General features: G+C 42.3%; 1 long non-coding RNA gene across 1 annotated transcript in view; it reads right to left on the minus strand.

Moving 5' to 3' along the window:
* Positions 1-9919: 9919 nt before the first annotated feature.
* Positions 9920-18547, minus strand: part of LOC120997036 — a 132265-nt gene continuing 123637 nt past the window's right edge. The window contains exon 3 of the long non-coding RNA XR_005778046.1: positions 9920-10177. This is a non-coding gene — a long non-coding RNA (uncharacterized LOC120997036). The remainder of the gene's footprint in view (positions 10178-18547) is intronic.

The raw sequence follows: 18547 nt of genomic DNA on the forward strand, positions 1-18547 counted from the left end.
ATTTTTTAATATATTATATTTTTTAAGCACATTACAAAATTTACATTTTAAATATTTTTTACCTCAACGTGACTAAAAGCCTTTGTTCTGCAGAGATACTGCGCCTCATACTCGTGTCCACAAAGTTCAAGTCCGGAAGTAGAGACACCAGCAGATTATCAAATGCCTCTATGGACATACGGCAGTAACTCTGGAACTTTAAGGGGTCTTGACGCAGGTTGCTGTATATTGTGTGGAATTGTCCCTTCAGATGACGCTGAGCGACAATAGCATGAACCCAATGTCGCCTCCTCCTCTCCGGTTCTTCGTCCAGCATCGCTGCTTGCTGTCCAAATCCCCGAGAAAGGAGCCAACGGAGGAGAACAACATTTATATCTTTTGGCATGATATCGTTTCAGAGAATGCTAGAAAAAATGCCAAAATGCCTCAAGCAAAGTTTTCACACAGAGCTCTTAACCAAACAAAATGGCACCTGAGGTAAAACCAGTCATTACTTTTTAAAAAAAAATTAAACCATTACAACTTTATTAGCATTTTAAATTTACATAATGTTATCCGTTTTTGCAGATCACATACGGATGATATACGGAAACATTTTTGCGGAACAACGGATCCGCAAAAAACGGATCGCAATCCCGGATATAAAAATGCGGACGTGTGAATGGACCCTTATACTTATACAAGCCATTTGTATTCATGTAGTTTTAACAATTAACAATCCTGTTGGCCAATAAACAAGTTAGACTACAGAAAACAGTCCTCTTATTTGGAAGACAGGAATGGTTTATGCTGAATGTCAGACTGCACACTGTGTGAACGTGTATGAAGACAGAACAATTGCGTTCCAGAGCTTGGGCAGGGGGGAAGGGAAAAATATTTATGAGTCCTAGGTAGAGTTGAGCGAACACCTGGATGTTCAGGTTCGAGAAGTTCGGCCGAACTTCCCGGAAATGTTCGGGTTCGGGATTCGAACCCGACCCGAACTTCGTCCCGAACCCGAACCGCATTGAAGTCAATGGGGACCCGAACTTTTGGGCACTAAAAAGGCTGTAAAACAGCCCAGGAAAGAGCTAGAGGGCTGCAAAAGGCAGCAACATGTAGGTAAATCCCCTGCAAACAAATGTGGATAGGGAAATGAATTAAAATAAAAATTAAAAAAATAAAAATTAACCAAATATCAATTGGACAGAGGTCCCATAGCAGAGAATCTGGCTTCACGTCAGCAGAGAATCAGTCTCTTCATGCCATAGCAAAGAATCTGGCTTCATGTCAGCAGAGAATCAGTCTCTTCATGCCATAGCAGAGAATCTGGCTTCATGTCAGCACAGAATCAGTCTTCATGTCATAGCAGAGAATCAGGCTTCACGTCACCCACCACTGGAACAGGCCACTGTCACATATTTAGGCCCCGGCACCCAGACAGAGGAGAGAGGTCCCGTAACAGAGAATCTGGCCTTATCTCAGCACAGAATCTGTCTTCATGTCTTAGCAGAGAATCAGGCTTCACGTCACCCACCACTGGAACAGGCCACTGTCACATATTTAGGCCCCGGCACCCAGACAGAGGAGAGAGGTCCTGTAACAGAGAATCTGGCCTTATGTCAGCACAGAATCTGTCTTCATGTCATAGCAGAGAATCAGGCTTCACGTCACCCACCACTGGAACGGGCCACTGTCACACATTTAGGCCCCGGCACCTAAGCAGAGGAGAGAGGTCCCGTAACAGAGAATCTGGCCTTATGTCAGCGCAGAATCAGTCTTCATGTCATAGCAGAGAATCAGGCATCACGTCACCCACCACTGGAACAGGCCACTGTCACACATTTAGGCCCAGGCACCCAGACAGAGGAGAGAGGTCCCGTAACAGAGAATCTGGCCTTATGTCAGCACAGAATCTGTCTTCATGTCATAGCAGAGAATCAGGCTTCACGTCACCCACCACTGGAACAGGCCACTGTCACACATTTAGGCCCCGGCACCCAGACAGAGGAGAGGTTCATTCAACTTTGGGTTGCCCCGCTATATAATGGTAAAATGAAAATAAAAATAGTATTGAATGAGGAAGTGCCCTGGAGTAGAATAATATATTGTTAAGGGGAGGTAGTTAATATCTAATCTGCACAAGGGATGGACAGGTGTTGGTGGTACATCCCATGTTTGCTGGGCGGCAGGTGCCAACGTTCCTCCAGAGGCGGAGGAAGAGGCCGAGGCAGCGGCAGCAGCAGAAGAAGAGGCCGAGGCGGCGGCAGCAGCAGAAGAGGCCGAGGCGGCAGCAGCAGAACAGGTAGCAGGGGGAGCCTGAGTGACTTCCTTGTTTTTAAGGTGTTTACTCCACTGCAGTTCATGCTTTGCATGCAGGTGCCTGGTCATGCAGGTTGTGCTAAGGTTCAGAACGTTAATGCCTCACTTCAGGCTCTGATGGCACAGCGTGCAAACCACTCGGGTCTTGTCGTCAGCACATTGTTTGAAGAAGTGCCATGCCAGGGTACTCCTTGAAGCTGCCTTTGGGGTGCTCGGTCCCAGATGGCGGCGGTCAGTAGCAGGCGGAGTCTCTTGGCGGCGGGTGTTCTGATTTTGCGCACTGCTTCCTCTTTTGCTACGCTGTTGGCTTAGTCTCACCACTGCCTCTTCCTCCGAACTGTGAAAGTCAGTGGAACGACCTTTATTCCATGTAGGGTCTAGGACCTCATCGTCCCCTGCATCGTCTTCCACCCAGTCTTGATCCCTGAACTCCTGTTCAGTCTGCACATTGCAGAAAGACGCAGCAGTTGGCACCTGTGTTTCGTCATCATCAGAGACGTGCTGAGGTGGTATTCCCATGTCCTCATCATCAGGAAAAATAAGTAGTTGTGCGTTAGTGCATTCTATCTCTTCCACCCCTGGGGAAGGGCTAGGTGGATGCCCTTGGGAAACCCTGCCAGCAGAGTCTTCAAACAGCATAAGAGACTGCTGCATAACTTGAGGCTCAGACAGTTTCCCTGATATGCATGGGGGTGATGTGACAGACCGATGGGCTTGGTTTTCATGCGCCATCTGTGCGCTTTCTGCAGAAGACTGGGTGGGAGATAATGTGAACGTGCTGGATCCACTGTCGGCCACCCAATTGACTAATGCCTGTACCTGCTCAGGCCTTACCATCCTTAGAACGGCATTGGGCCCCACCAAATATCGCTGTAAATTATGCTGGCTACTGGGACCTGAGGTAGTTGGTTCACTAGGACGTGTGGCTGTGGCAGAACGGCCACGTCCTCTCCCAGCACCAGAGGGTCCACTAACACCACCACGACCATGTCCACGTCCGCGTATGCGTCCCTTATTAGATGTTTTCCTCATTGTTCCCGTTCACCACAATTTTGAGAATGGCAAATTTGGGAATAGTTTTTCACCCCAGAACAAAAACTGTGCTTTTACGGTCACTACAAATAACTTGACTAGCTCAAACAGTACAGATTTGGTTAAATAGAAATGTGAGGCCTATTTTTTTTTGCGCTGTGTGACAGGTTAAGGTTTAATCACAGAATTAGACTTGTATCTGCACGGTAGCGTGTGTGTTAAGTTTTTCTGAATGACACTATCAGCACCTTGAATCTAAGATATCCTTTTTGGGATAGATTTCAAGTAGGCCTGATATATATAGCATAAACTACTTATTTTGAGAATTGCAAATTTTGGAATACTTTTTCAACCCAGAACAAAAACTGTGCTTTTACGGTCACTACAAATAACTTGACCAGCTAACACAGTACAGATTTGGTTGAATAGAAATGTCAGGTCTATTTTTTTAGGCGCTGGGTGACAGGCTCAACGCTCAACTTGCCCCTGATGTAATATATGGCCAAAAAATAACCACACTGTTGATGGTTAAATGCACTTGGGTGACACAGGCTCAACTTGCCCCTGATGTAGTATATGGCCAAAAAATAACCACACTGTTGATGGTTAAATGCACTTGGGTGACACAGGCTCAGCCTGCACCAGATGTAGTATATGGCCAAAAAATAACCAGACTGTTGATGGTTAAATGCACTTCGGTGACACAGGCTCAGCCTGCAGCTGATGTAGGATATAGCACAAAATAACCACACTATTGATGGTTAAATACACTTGGTGATAGCTTGTGCTGGCGCACCACAAGTCACAAAATGGCGGCCGATCACCCCAGAAAAAAGTGTTCTAAAAACGCTCTGGGCAGCCTAAAAAAAGTGAGCAAGTCGAGTGACGTGCAGGGCTACGTGACCCAAGCTTATATAGAGGCTGGGTCACATGCTGCACTGGCCAATCACAGCCATGCCAATAGTAGGCAAGGCTGTGATGGTCTATTGGGGCAAGTAGTATGACGCTTGTTCATTGGCTGCTTTGCAGCCTTTCAAAAAGCGCCAAGAAAGCGCCGAACACCGAACCCGAACGCAGACTTTTACGAAAATGTTCGGGTTCGGGTCCGTGTCATGGACACCCCAAAATTCGGTACGAACCCGAACTATACAGTTCGGGTTCGCTCATCCCTAGTCCTAGGAGGCCTGAATCGATCAATTTTTTTTCCAAAATTAAACTAACCAGATCAGAAATGAATCTTGACTGGTTTTCTCATCTCTAATTTTGTGTTTATTGATGTTGTTGCATTCTGTGATTTGTTTTTGTTAGGCCTATTGCACACGACCGTATGGCTTTTTCAGTGTTTTGCGGTCCGTTTTTCACGGATCCGTTGTTCCGTTTTTTGTTTCCGTTGTGTTTCCGTTTTCCATTCCGTTTTTCCGTATGGCATATACAGTATACAGTAATTACATAGATAAAATTGGGCTGGGCATAACATTTTCAATAGATGGTTCAGCAAAAAACGGAACGGAAACGGAAGACATACGAATGCATTTCCGTATGTGTTCCGTTTTTTTTGCGGACCCATTGACTTGAATGGAGCCACGGAACGTGATTTGCGGGCAATAATAGGACATGTTCTATGTTAAAACGGAACGGAAAAACGGAAATACGGAAGCGGAATGCATATGGAGTACATTCCGTTTTTTTTTGCCATTGAAATGAATGGTTCTGTATACGGACCGCAAAAAAACGGCCAGTAAACGGGGAAAAAAAACGGCCGTGTGCAGGAGGCCTTACTTTGTGATTTGTTGTTCATTATGTTTTGCAATTTATTGCTTTCGCTACATTTTGTGATTTGTTATTTACGATGTTTTGTTCTTTATGTTACATTTTGTGATTTTTTTTCATTACATTTTGTAATTTAATGGGTTATATGTTTTTTTTTTTTTTTTGTCACATTTTGTAATTTCTTGTTTATGTTATAAGTTGTGATTTGTTGTTGTTACATCTTGTAATTTATTTTTTGTGTTACAATTTGTGAGTAGTGATGAGCGGACCGCTGGATGTACGGGTTCGAGGGGTTCGGCTGAACTTCGTTTCAAAGTTTGATTCTGGTTGGACATTGAGGCTGTGGACATGGCGGTGTAGGTGGAAGAAGCGAAGGAGGAAGAAGTCAACACAGTTTTTTTTCTTTTTCTTTTTTTTAAATGTGTCTGTCAATTTTTCTCCTACTATAGTAAGACAGATGCAAAAGGGGTGTTCTACATTTTTAAAAATTGCCAGGGTGTCACAGACACACTCCACAGAAGAATTTCCTCTCCCACAGTGAGACGGATGAGGAGGGTGTTCCTAATTTTTTTTCAAAAAATTCATGACTTTCACAGACACATTCCACAGAATTGGATGGATTCAAAATGGGTCGTCTTATTACAATTCTTTTTTTTTTTTGGAAGGGGTGGGAGGGGGGTAACTGTCGACCACCAAACATTGGGAGATGACAAAGAGAACACAAAGTGCGCTGCAGTATAGCAATGTCTGGGTGGGGCCGGTACACTTCTCTACTCTGCCATTATAAGACATAATAATCGTGAGCCTGGAGGCGGAGGTCTCAGTGGAGGAGGAGGTGGACATGGCGGTGCAGGCGGAAGAGATGGAAGAGACGAAGGAGGCAGAGGAGGTCACCAGCTTTTCTTTTTTTTGGGGGGGTTTGTGGAGGCCCCAAAACATAGCAAAATAGTAAAGAGAATGAACCAACTGCGCTGGAATTCAACAATGACTAGGTGCGTCTGGTATAGTTCTCTACTCTGCCAATATAAGACATAATAATATTGAGCCTGAAGATGGAGGTCCCAGTAGAGGAGGAGGCAGATGTGGTGGGGCAGGTGGAAGTAGTAGACGTGGGGGTGCAGGTGAATAAGTCGGTGTCAATCAATTAAGAAAAAATGACCATGCATCGGGTCATTTTTCCTTAATTGATTGATGATAGCACTGGAGGAGTCCCCTCCATTATGTCCTCAATATGAATTCCAGTGGATACTACAGTTTATGTACCCAGCATGACGCATATAATTACCATGATGTACTGAGCACTCTGACATTATCATGGACGATATATTCAGCATAGAGTACCCGGAGTGCAGTCCTTTATGATATTTGCAACCTTTTTTTCTCCCATTTATGTACTCAGTATAGTACTTACCTAGAACATAGACCCCTATGGTATTTATTTCCCCTATTGATTATGTATTCAGCACTTTGACGTAGTTAAGGATTTTGTATTCAGTATAGTATTCACTAAGAGTACAACCATCTATGATATAGGGCCCACACATAACTCAGCAATGTCATGACATACAGCAGGAGTTATTTGTAACGGTGAAGTATAAAGCCCACACATAAGTCATCAGGGTCAGGACAGACAGCAGCAGCATCAGCAGCAGGTAGATGGAAATGGTTGAGTATAAGGTCTACACATAGCTCGGCATAACTCAGCAGGACAGGCAGCAGCAGCAGGTTCTAAGTGTGCACTGTGCAGCAGGAATGTGTTCCCAGGAATGGGCCCCCATCAGACCAGGGCAAAACCATAAATAATCTAAGACACCTCTGACATCAGCATGTTGTAAGTGTGCAGCAGGAATGCATTAACATACACAATTTTACATTATAATTTTTTTTTACATTATTTTTACTTATTGAAACCACACTAAAAATTAGTACTAAATTAACTAGACAATTAACTAGACACGCCGCCTGCATCGGTCAGCTATCAGTTTCCATATCGGTCACATCGAGTGAAGTGTCCCCTGCTCATGCGCCGAGATTAGTTCACCTTCCCATTGTTGAAGACTCGGCTGCGTTCCCCCGCTGCTGGTGGGGTCCTCAGCGGTTGCCTCCAGTGCGCAGCCCGGATCATCGATTGCAGGTCATGGTGCAGAATAAGCCTTTAGATGCGAGGCTTGTCTACACCCGGGGGGGTAGTGTCACACAGCCCGGGGCAGACTTCACCAGGAAGGGGCTGACCGGCACAGTGGAGCACCTTCACTGTCATACAGCAGAGCGGAGTTTAGAGTCAGATCTGAAGGCACCATGTGCTCAGGAGTTACATAGAACTGCCGGTAAAATGTCCCATAACGAATGCATCTGTGCTTCATTTTTGTTGACTTGAAATATAATTTTTTTTTTTTTTTACAAATTACACATCATTGTGATTTGTACTGTGTAAAAAATAAAATTGAAAACATTTTTCATTAGGAATATATGGCGCTATATTCAATGAATGCAGTGTTTTATATTCGTAATGACGAATATTATTATTTTATTTTTATTTTTTTAACAGTACACATCAATGATGCAGCCAGTGATTAGCTGAACCTGCATTTCCAGCCTTTTCCCGTGTTTCAAGCCAGGACCATGAAATCCTAGGGAGCCCGGACAGATAAGAACAGTTTTTTTGGGAACCAGACACCCTAAGCAGACAGGAATCATGTGTACTGTTAACTTTAGATGTATGATGAAAAATGATGAATATTCGAAAAACGAATACATAGCAATATATTCTAAATATTCACGAAGTGACGATATTCACGATTAAAATTCGTTATTCGAATATTTGTGCTCAACACTACTGTAGAACGTAATTACTATATTAGTGATAGAGAAATTTTAGGCCCCTTTCACATGGGCGAGTATTCCGTGCGGATGCGATGCGTGAGTGCAACGCATTGCACCCGCACTGAATACCGACCCATTCATTTCTATGGGGCTGTTCACATGAGCGGTGATTTTCACGGATCACTTGTGAGTTGCGTGAAAATCACAGCATGCTCTATATTCTGCGTTTTTCACGCAACGCAGGCCCCATAGAAGAGAATGGGGTGGCGAGAGAATCGCAAGCATCCGCAAGCAAGTGCGGATGCGGTGTGATTTTCACTCATGGTTGCTAGGAGACGATCGGGATGGAGACCCGATCATTATTATTTTCCCTTATAACATGGTTATAAGGGAAAATAATAGCATTCTGAATACAGAATGCATAGTAAAACATCGCTGGAGGGGTTAAAAAAAATTAAAAAATTATTTAACTCACCTTAGTCCACTTGATCGCGCTGCCCGACATCTCCTTCTGTCTCCTTCTTTTTACTGATTGTAGGAACAGGACCTGTGGTGACGTCACTCCGGTCATGACATGATCCATCACATGATATTTTACCATGGTGATGGATCATGTGATGGATCATGTGATGACCGGAATGACGTCACCACAGGTCCTGTTCAGCAAAGGAGACAGAAGGAGATGCCGGGTAGCGGTTCTGTATTCAGAATGCTATTATTCTCCCTTATAACCATGTTATAAGGGAAAATAATACAATCTACACAACCTGGATCCCAAGCCCGAACTTCTGTGAAGAAGTTCGGGTTTGGGTACCAAACATGCGCGATTTTTCTCACGCGAGTGCAAAACGCATTACAATGTTTTGCACTCGCGCAGAAAAATCGCGCGTGTTCCCGCAACGCACCCGCACATTTTCCCGCAACGCCGGTCTGAAAGAGGCCTTAGGCATCAAGATGGCCTTAAAGGGTTTCTACCACCAGATTTTCACCTATTTAGCTGTCTGACACTAGCGATCTGCACCTAACCATGTTCATGTATTACCTTTGTCTGGAGCGGTTAAGCTTAAAAACGTAGTTTTATTGATATGCAAATGAGCCTCTAGGTGCTATGGGGGCGTCTTTTCAGCACCTAGAGGCTCCGTCTACTCACTATTTCTGCCTCCCAGCGCGTCCCTCCAGCCCGCCCTCTCCTCTAGATTGACAGCGTACTTCTCTCCATCTCGTCCGAATTCTCGCACCTGCGCTGTGTGCTTCTGTATTCGGCGCAGGCGCAGCGGCTGTCGGACCGCTCCCTGCGCCGGCATCTTCACTGCACCTGTGCCGATTACGGCGCAGGGAGCGGTCTGACAGTCACTGCGCCTGCACCAAATACAGAAGCACACGGCGCAGGCGCGAGAATTTGGCCGAGATGGAGAGAAGTACGCTGTCAATCTAGAGGAGATGGGCGGGCTGGAGGGACGCGCTGGGAGGCAGAAATAGTGAGTAGACGGAGCCTCTAGGTGCTGAAAAGACGCCCCCATAGCACCTAGAGGCTCATTTGCATATCAATAAAACTACGTTTTTAAGCTTAACAGCAGCAGACAAAGGTAATACATGAAGATGGCTAGGTACAGCATACGCTAGCAGATCGCTAGTGTCAGACAGCTAAATAGGTGAAAATCTGGTGGTAGAAACCCTCTAAAGGAGTGGTGTTATCTTCTGGAGGGATCAAGTCACCCAGCCGTGATTTATATTGGTCACAAAAATGTAACATATCTTCAATATGCACACTGACTTAACCCAGACAGGATTTAGTATCTCTGCCTGTAAGAAAGGATTCTGAACAGATGATCGGACACAATCTCTCATCCCTGCATCTCACCGATTTATTAATAGAAGACGGAGAAGCTAAGCCTGATTACAGAAACCGACTCTGGAACCTCCAGATCTGATGTAAGGAAAGAGTCACATTCCAATCAATCTAAATGCTACAGATTTTCTGAACAGAAATTTCTTCTTGTACAACCTATAAATGTGTTAATAAACTTATAAAAGCAGAATGTCACAATCAGTGATAAGCGAAACTGATCATGGCGGTAGAGAACAATAACCCTAATCATTTGCAACGCACAAGACAAGTTTATATGACAGATATATAGAGGCCGATCCATGATCCACTGATCACTGCAGATCTACAATACGAGGAAGCCTATCCTTCTGTGGTTATCCTTGGTCAACACTTTATTTGCCGATAATCTTCCAACCACTCATCCTAGAAGAGATGAAAAAGTCATTTGTAGTGTTTATAATATAAACCATTTTTGGTACACACTAATCAGAAGAGTGTTCCCAATGTATTCTGACCTCTACCACTTATTCTTCACACCACCCCAACCTTGTGTCACCCTGGTGCTCAGAAATGGTAGACATTGGCCTTCACAATGACATAGAATGATAAGATTACCCTGTATAACAATAGAAGTAGGAAAAAAATATGTACGCACTTCACTGTTGCATTTATTTGTGGTGAAAGGGTTTAAGTGGCCTCTTTCAGTCCAAAACGAAAAATAGATATGCATTTCACTTCTGCAGTTATTATTATTTCAGTACAAAAACAAAATATATTCAGCGTTCCCTGTTGCAGGTATATGTGGAAAAACATTTAGTGATGTATTTCGGTCGGAAAAAACTAATTGGCTTCAGCGTTCATCATTTATTTGACCCTTCTTCTGATCTGTCAGAAGGAAGGAAAAATGAGACGCACAACGGATCCTGTCTGTGTAGCAGCTGTAAGGCCTGTATGGTCCCATCAGAATTGGCTTATGATTTGGTAGCTAAAAGCAGGAGTGGGTACAAAGCACAGAAGACATGCAAATATTCCATTCACGTGTCATCTCTGTTTTGGATCCACTCCTGTTTTTTTTGGCTTTAACAATACTGATGGATTACTGACCAAATGCTGACCGAGTGAAGGCGTATGGTCTACAGACAGGATGCGTTTTTTGGGGGTTATTGTTCTGACGGATCAGAGAATGGGGAAAATGAATCAGTGATGTCAACACAGACTTTCTGCTGACCCCCTCTCCACTCTGTTAGGGGGGCTCTACTTGTATAAGCGTTTAATAGAACAGGTTCTGTAGACATCTATGTGGAATCAGCTGACAACGGTGTAAAAAGAGTGCTCTTCTGCTTGGTGCTAAAATCGACCTGTAAGGCTGAGTTCACACTTGAATTATTTGGTCAGTTTTGGCCCTGTGACTGCCCAAATAAGTGAAGTGTGCAGTGATTCTAAGAGTGACCCCTGTTATCTGCATGTCATACTGACTCACAGTATTATTTCACTATCACAGCAGACTCCCTATGTGTGTTACTGCAAAGCACAGTGTTCTACTCCACTATACAGGCACAATGTTCTACTCCACTATAGAGGCTCTCTGCAGCCAGGAAATAGCCATTTTTTTAACGTAATTCACCACAAATAAATTCTGATCGAACCAAATTTTTCCCCAAAATTTGGCGAACCGGCCAAATCAAATTTTTGAAAAATTTGCTCATTTCTAGTTGGGAATAGAGATGAGCGAAGTTTTAAAAAATTTTATTCTGATGATTCGCCAAAATTCGCCAAGAAATTTGATTACAGTTCCTAATTTGTCACGAATTGTGATAAATTAGTTACACCCAGGCCACTGTGCCTAATCATATTCATCTCACTTGGTGGCACAATCTCAGGGTGAACTCTTGGAAGTTAAGATGCACAGAGATTGCGGAGAGAGTGGATCGCCGTGCGCATTACGTTCTACTGCACCCACGTTCATAGTTATTCTGTTCTATACTGTAGGTACTGGCCATCACTATTAGGGGAGAGAGAGACAAAAAAAAAAACACAGGATCCTGTAAAAAAACAGATCCTGTTGCATCAGATGTCATCTGTTTGATCCATATCTGTCATTCATTTTTTTAGATGGAACAAATGTACTTAATGCTGGATTTTTTTTCCCCATCTAAAAAAAAAAAAAATATCTCAGATGGAAATGGCTCAAACAGATGACAACTGATGCAACAGGATCCGTTTTTTACACCGTTTATTTTTTTCTCTTTCTTTTCTTCTGATGGATCAGAAGAACGGAAAGCTAAACGGGGAGCTGAATGCACCCTTACACGTGCAATTTATCACCGTCTACATCAAGATTCAAAGTTATCCTTTCTGTTAAGCAAAAAGAAAAGCATACAGCACTCTTCAGTAAAGCCAGAAACCCGTGCGCACCCCTACAGGAGCTGTGTCCAAATTGCTCCTTAGTGGAACAAAATAAAGAAATAGAGGCAGCGCCAATAAAGTACCAAAGAGGAGAAAAAAGAAGTTCATTTATAGTGTAACTGTCAGTAATTTTTTTTATTTTTGTGATGTTTAGAAATGTGAAATCGTACATTTCTATTAGAAATAATAGCTCTAAGTGACCCACTTTGAGCCCTAGCAATGCTCCTCTGTCTTTTGTTTACATAACTGTGGAGATTGGCTCAACATTGACTATTTTTTCTAATAGAAATTTACGATTTCACTAATTAAAGTATATTACAAAAATGGTCAGTATCACCAAAATGACAGTTACATTTTAATGCATGTTGTGGCAGTCCAAACGCATGCGTTTTAATCCCTTCTGTTAGCTGTAGATTTACTGTGCATCAGTGTTACAGGTCAATGTTAATGCCAGGTCTAACTTATTGCCATAGACTTAAACGTGCAGTGCCCCAAGATTCAAGTAGTGGCCCTATAACAGAGTGGGGATGGGGGCCAACAGAACTGGCAGTAACATGGACAAAAGTTGCCCCATTACAGAGTGTGTGTGTGGGGGTGGGGTGGCAGCAGTGACAATAAGGCTGTGTTCACATCACTGTTTATTTTTCTGTTCTTCTGATCCATCAGAAGAGCAGAAAAAAAAAAAAGCTGTCTGCATTTTGAGCATCCATAAATCCTCTTTTAGATGGTCATTAGAGATGAGCGAATCGAAGTTGACAAAGTGGAATTCGATCAGAATTTAAGGAAAAATTTGATTTGCACCGAATCCGAATTTCCTCGCGATTCATGGTAACAAATAGCATTTTTTCCTAAAATGGCTGCTGCACGTGTGAGGACACTGAGCAAGGAGCTTTGAAAAGGCGGGATCAACCATAATGCCATGCATGCATCCAGTCAGCAGCCAGCCAGCACTGTGACGTCACAGCCCAATAAATAGCCTCAGCCATTTTGGATTCTGCCAGTGTACTTAGCACAGGGAGAGACGTCAGCAGGTGCTAGGGACAGTGCTAGGAAAACTTCATTGTGCTGAAAAAATGATTTACAAGTTCAGGGAAAGATTATTCAAAGTTGTTGTGCTTTTTCATAAGTGTAAACAGTTATATCTAATTATTTTAGTTATAATGGGTATTCATTGCCTTTAAGAGCAATGTTGATTTATATTCACTGTTTTGTATGGATTTTCATGTAGGCCAAAGTAAGTCCATGAGAAGATTACTGTGCTGTTCAAAAGCTAGTGTTATAGTAACAATATATTATACATTTAGACGGTTAGAAGATACACCGCACCAGCAGATTCTGAGGCTTCATTGTTTTTCATATCTGAACATGAATTCCACAGTGTGAGAATTGTCTAGATGTTTCTCAAAGTATATATTTATGTATCAAAGTTTGTCCCTCGGCCCTGAGACAAGGCCTCCAGATGTCAGAGGTGTGAAGTATTGAAAATATCAGGCATGTATGAGTTAACCCTTAATGGTATGATGCCTATTGCTTATACAACAGTGCCACCTAGATATGAGCAGTTAATACTACATCAGTAGCAAAAGTGCATTCTGTGTAGTATTATGACGTCATGCTCCTTATCAATGCACACACCCATCCAACAATGATTGGAAAGTTCCAAACTCGGAGGGCGTGTTCATCTGATAACTGGTTTCTTAACCCAAAACTTACCAGAAAAAAAAAAAAAAAAGGAGAGGAAAACAAACAAACAAACATTTGGATTATAGATCTCTGGAGAATCATTTGGATTATCGGAAAAAACTCTTGAGAGCTGGCCCGCCCAAGACTCTGCACATCACTTGACCCTTGGGTAATGTATATTTTTGTTTTATGTAGTATTGATCTAAATTAATTGGCTTGATACTTAGTCAGATACCCGCTCATTTGCGGATGTGTAACGTTAGTTGGTACATCAGTATTTTCTCTGATTTCAGTTACGATGCATATAACTGAATATAGGGGATAATATTGGAGAAACTCTCTGTTGGGAATCTTTATATTCCCTAGTTTGATATCAAGCCAATAATTTATAAGTTTTGTTGCAATACTACCATTATCTGAGTTTGGTCATCAATTTTGGGCGGAGCAAGGGCTCGTATCTGTCATCTTCTTGATTGAGTTTTCCGCATAATCCATTGATTGTACAGGGTGGGCCATTTATATGGATACACCTTAATAAAATGGGAATGGTTGGTGATATACTAATGTGCCACAAACAGGAAGTTAATATGTGAGGGGGGAAACTTTTCAAGATGGGTGGTGACCATGGTGGCCATTTTGAAGTCGGCCATTTTGAATCCAACTTTTGTTTTTTCAATAGGAAGAGGGTCACGTGACACATCAAACTTATTGTGAATTTCACAAGAAAAACAATGGTGTGCTTGGTTTTAACTTAACTTTATTTTTTCATGAGTTATTTACAAGTTTCTGACCACTTATAAAATGTGTTCAATGTGCTGCCCATTGTGTTGGATTGTCAATGCAACCCTCTTCTCCCACTCTTCACACACTGATAGCAACACCGCAGGAGAAATGCTAGCACAGGCTTCCAGTATCCGTAGTTTCAGGTGCTGCACATCTCGTATCTTCACAGCATTGACAATTGCCTTCAGATGACCCCAAAGATAAAAGTCTAAGGGGGTCAGATCGGGAGACCTTGGGGGCCATTCAACTGGCCCACAACGACCAACCCACTTTCCAGGAAACTGTTCATCTGAAGCTGGCACGTTCCCTGAGTTTTTCCAGCAAGATGGTGCACCACCACATTATGGGTGTCAGGTCTGAGCATTCCTAGATGAACAGTTTCCTGGAAAGTGGATTGGTCGTCGTGGGCCAGTTGAATGGCCCTTTAGGTCTCCCGATCTGACCCCCTTAGACTTTTATCTTTGGGGTCATCTGAAGGCAATGTCTATGCTGTGAAGATACGAGATGTGCAGCACCTGAAACTACGGATACTGAAAGCCTGTGCTAGCATTTCTCCTGCGGTGTTGCTATCAGTGTGTGAAGAGTGGGAGAAGAGGGTTGCATTGACAATCCAACACAATGGACAGCACATTGAACACATTTTATAAGTGGTCAGAAACTTGTAAATAACTCATGAAAGAATAAAGTTACGTTAAAACCAAGCTTTGTTTTTCTTGTGAAATTCCCAATAAGTTTGATGTGTCACATGACCCTCTTCCTATTGAAAAAACAAAAGTCGGATTCAAAATGGCCAACTTCAAAATGGCCGCCATGGTCACCACCCATCTTGAAAAGTTTCCCCCCTCACATATACTAATGTGCCACAAACAGGAAGTTAATATCACTAACCATTCCCATTTTATTAAGGTGTAACCATATAAATGGCCCACCCTGTATATCTCTCACAAATTTAAAGCTGTATTGCATAATATTCTTGTCTTGGTTGAGTATTGTTTTGTTGGCACCATGTAGTGGTGAATTCTGGGTACTGCATATCATTGTATATTATTGAAATTTACGTTGATTAATTTTTTATTGTATTTTAAACTATTGTATAATAAACCATTTATATTTTTGTATAGACGCTTGTACCCTGTTTTACTGATTGCACAAAATAATCAGGTTTTTGATCGAACTCTTTCTGAGATGTTTATGTCCATCTCACGGGTCAATATCGTTTGCATAATTTTTCTTTTGATCCGTTAAATTTTTTTATCTTTATATAAAGCATTTGCTTTATTTTCCCGACAAAGTGTAGGGAAAGGATAAGGAAGAATCATTCCAAGGTATTTATGTAGAACAGGGTTCAGTAGGGGAGGTTTCAGTCTGGGTAATAGGAACAATCCTATTACACCTTGCTGCACTGACTGGGGATCCAAATTGCCATTATACAGCTCTGTAATTCCAGCAAACCGTTCTTGTTTCTGGGGTGCAAGTGCTGTTTGATACAGCCATTAACAGGGTTTATTACAAAGAAATATTTCCATGTGTTATTTACCCTTCTGCAGTGCAGTTATATGTTCTAAAGCATTTTTTGGCTTGTGTTACTGGGGAAAAATGGCTTATTAGCTGTTGTGTGTTAAAGCGCGAAAATTACAGCCCTTTTTGGCATGTATTAGGGCCAAAAGTAAAATATTTTTGCCGTTCAGCGGTGCAGTTATATGTTCTAAATCCTTTTGTGGCGTGTATTAGTGTAAAAAATTAAGAGCCTATTTGCCGTTTAGCGTTGCAGTTATGTTGTAAAGCCCTTTTTCTTGTGTAATAGTGGCAAAATAAAAATATATTTGCTGTTCAGCGGTGCAGTTATTTGTTCTAAAGCCTTTTGTGGAGTGAATAAGTGGAAAAAAGAAAAATATATTTGCTGTTCAGCGGTGCAGTTATATGTTCTAATGCCCTTTTTGTAGTGTATTAGTGGCAAAATAAAAATATATTTGCTGTTCAGCGGTGCAGTTATTTGTTCTAAAGCCTTTTGTGGAGTGAATAAGTGGAAAAAAGAAAAATATATTTGCCATTCAGCGGTGCAGTTATATGTCCTAAAGCCTTCTGTGGCATGTATAAGTGAAAAAAAATTAGGGCCTATTTGTTGTATTAGTGGCAAAAGAAAATATATTTTCCGTTCAGAGGTGTAGTTATACACTAACCTAAAGAATTATTAGGAACACCTGTTCTATTTCTCATTAATGCAATTATCTAGTCGACCAATCACATGGCAGTTGCTTCAATGAATTTAGGGGTGTGGTCCTGGTCAAGACAATCTCCTTAACTCCAAACTGAATGTCAGAATGGGAAAGAAAGGTGATTTAAGCAATTTTGAGCGTGGCATGGTTGTTGGTGCCAGACGGGCCGGTCTGAGTTTTTCACAATCTGCTCAGTTACTGGGATTTTCACGCACAACCATTTCTAGGGTTTACAAAGTGGTGTGAAAAGGGAAAAACATCCAGTATGCGGCAGTCCTGTGGGCAAAAATGCCTTGTGGATGCTAGAGGTCAGAGGAGAATGGGCCGACTGATTCAAGCTGATAGAAGAGCAACGTTGACTGAAACTGAGGTATGCAGCAAAGCATTTGTGAAGCCACAACCTTGAGGCGGATGGGCTACAACAGCAGAAGACCCCACCGGGTACCACTCATCTCCACTACAAATAGGAAAAAGAAGCTACGATTTGCACAAGCTCACCAAAATTGGACTGTTGAAGACTGGAAAAATGTTGCCTGGTCTGATGAGTCTCGATTTCTGTTGAGACATTCAAATGGTAGAGTCCGAATTTGGCGTAAACAGAATGAGAACATGTATCCATCCTCTGATGGCTACTTCCAGCAGGATAATGCACCATGTCACAAAGCTCCAATCATTTCACATTGGTTTCTTGAACATGACAATGAGTTCACTGTACTAAAATGGCCCCCACAGTCACCAGATCTCAACCCAATAGAGGATCTTTGGGATGTGGTGGAACTGGAGCTTAGTGCCCTGGATGTGCATCCCTCAAATCTCCATCAACTGCAAGATGCTATCCTATCAATATGGGCCAACATTTCTAAATAATGCTACCAGCACCTTGTTGAATCAATGCCACGTACAATTATAGGCAGTTCTGAGGCAAAAAGCGGTACAACACCGTATTAGTATGGTGTTCCTAATAATTCTTTAGGTGAGTGTATGTTCTAAAGCTCTTTTTAGCGTGTATTAGTGGCTACAAAAATAAATATATTTGCTGTTCTGCGGATATGTTCCAAAGCCCTTTTTGGCGTGTATTAGTGGGGAAAAAGAAAATGGGCTTATTAGCCATAGTGTGTTGAAGTAAGAAAATGACAGCCCTTTTTGTGTGTATTAGTGGCAAAAAAATTAATAAAAAATATTTACCGTTCAGCGGTGAAGTTTCTTTGTACTATAGCCATTTACAGGGTGCATTAATAGGATAGATACATACGTCCTATTAGCCCTTCTGCGGTGAATTGTGATTGTTATATATTTTTTGGGGGTGTATTAAAAGGAAAAAGAATATGGATAAATTGATGGGTGATTGTAGACTTTCTTCTGTATGAACCGAATTAACGTCGATTAGCCATCAGTGGTGAAATTTGTTTGTGATACAGCCTTTATTGGGAAAATTGGTCGGTAGCTGTAACTATGGTCAAGGACAATATATGTCCTTTACGGTCCATTGGGAAAATGTTGTGCCTGCCCAGCCACACCAGCAACTTGACCAGGTGACGCCGCTTTGGCCTCCACGTTCTCACACCGTTGGCCCTGCGACAATTTCTGCCTCTACCTCCTCATCCTCCACCGTGTCCTCAGCCTCCACTGCAGGGACAATTCACAGTGTTCCTTCAGCATACTACATGTGCATGTTATTTGTCAGTCGCCAGGACTACAGGATGAA

The sequence above is a fragment of the Bufo bufo genome, chromosome 4 (genome assembly GCF_905171765.1).
Source record: "Bufo bufo chromosome 4, aBufBuf1.1, whole genome shotgun sequence".
Lineage (NCBI taxonomy): Eukaryota > Metazoa > Chordata > Amphibia > Anura > Bufonidae > Bufo > Bufo bufo.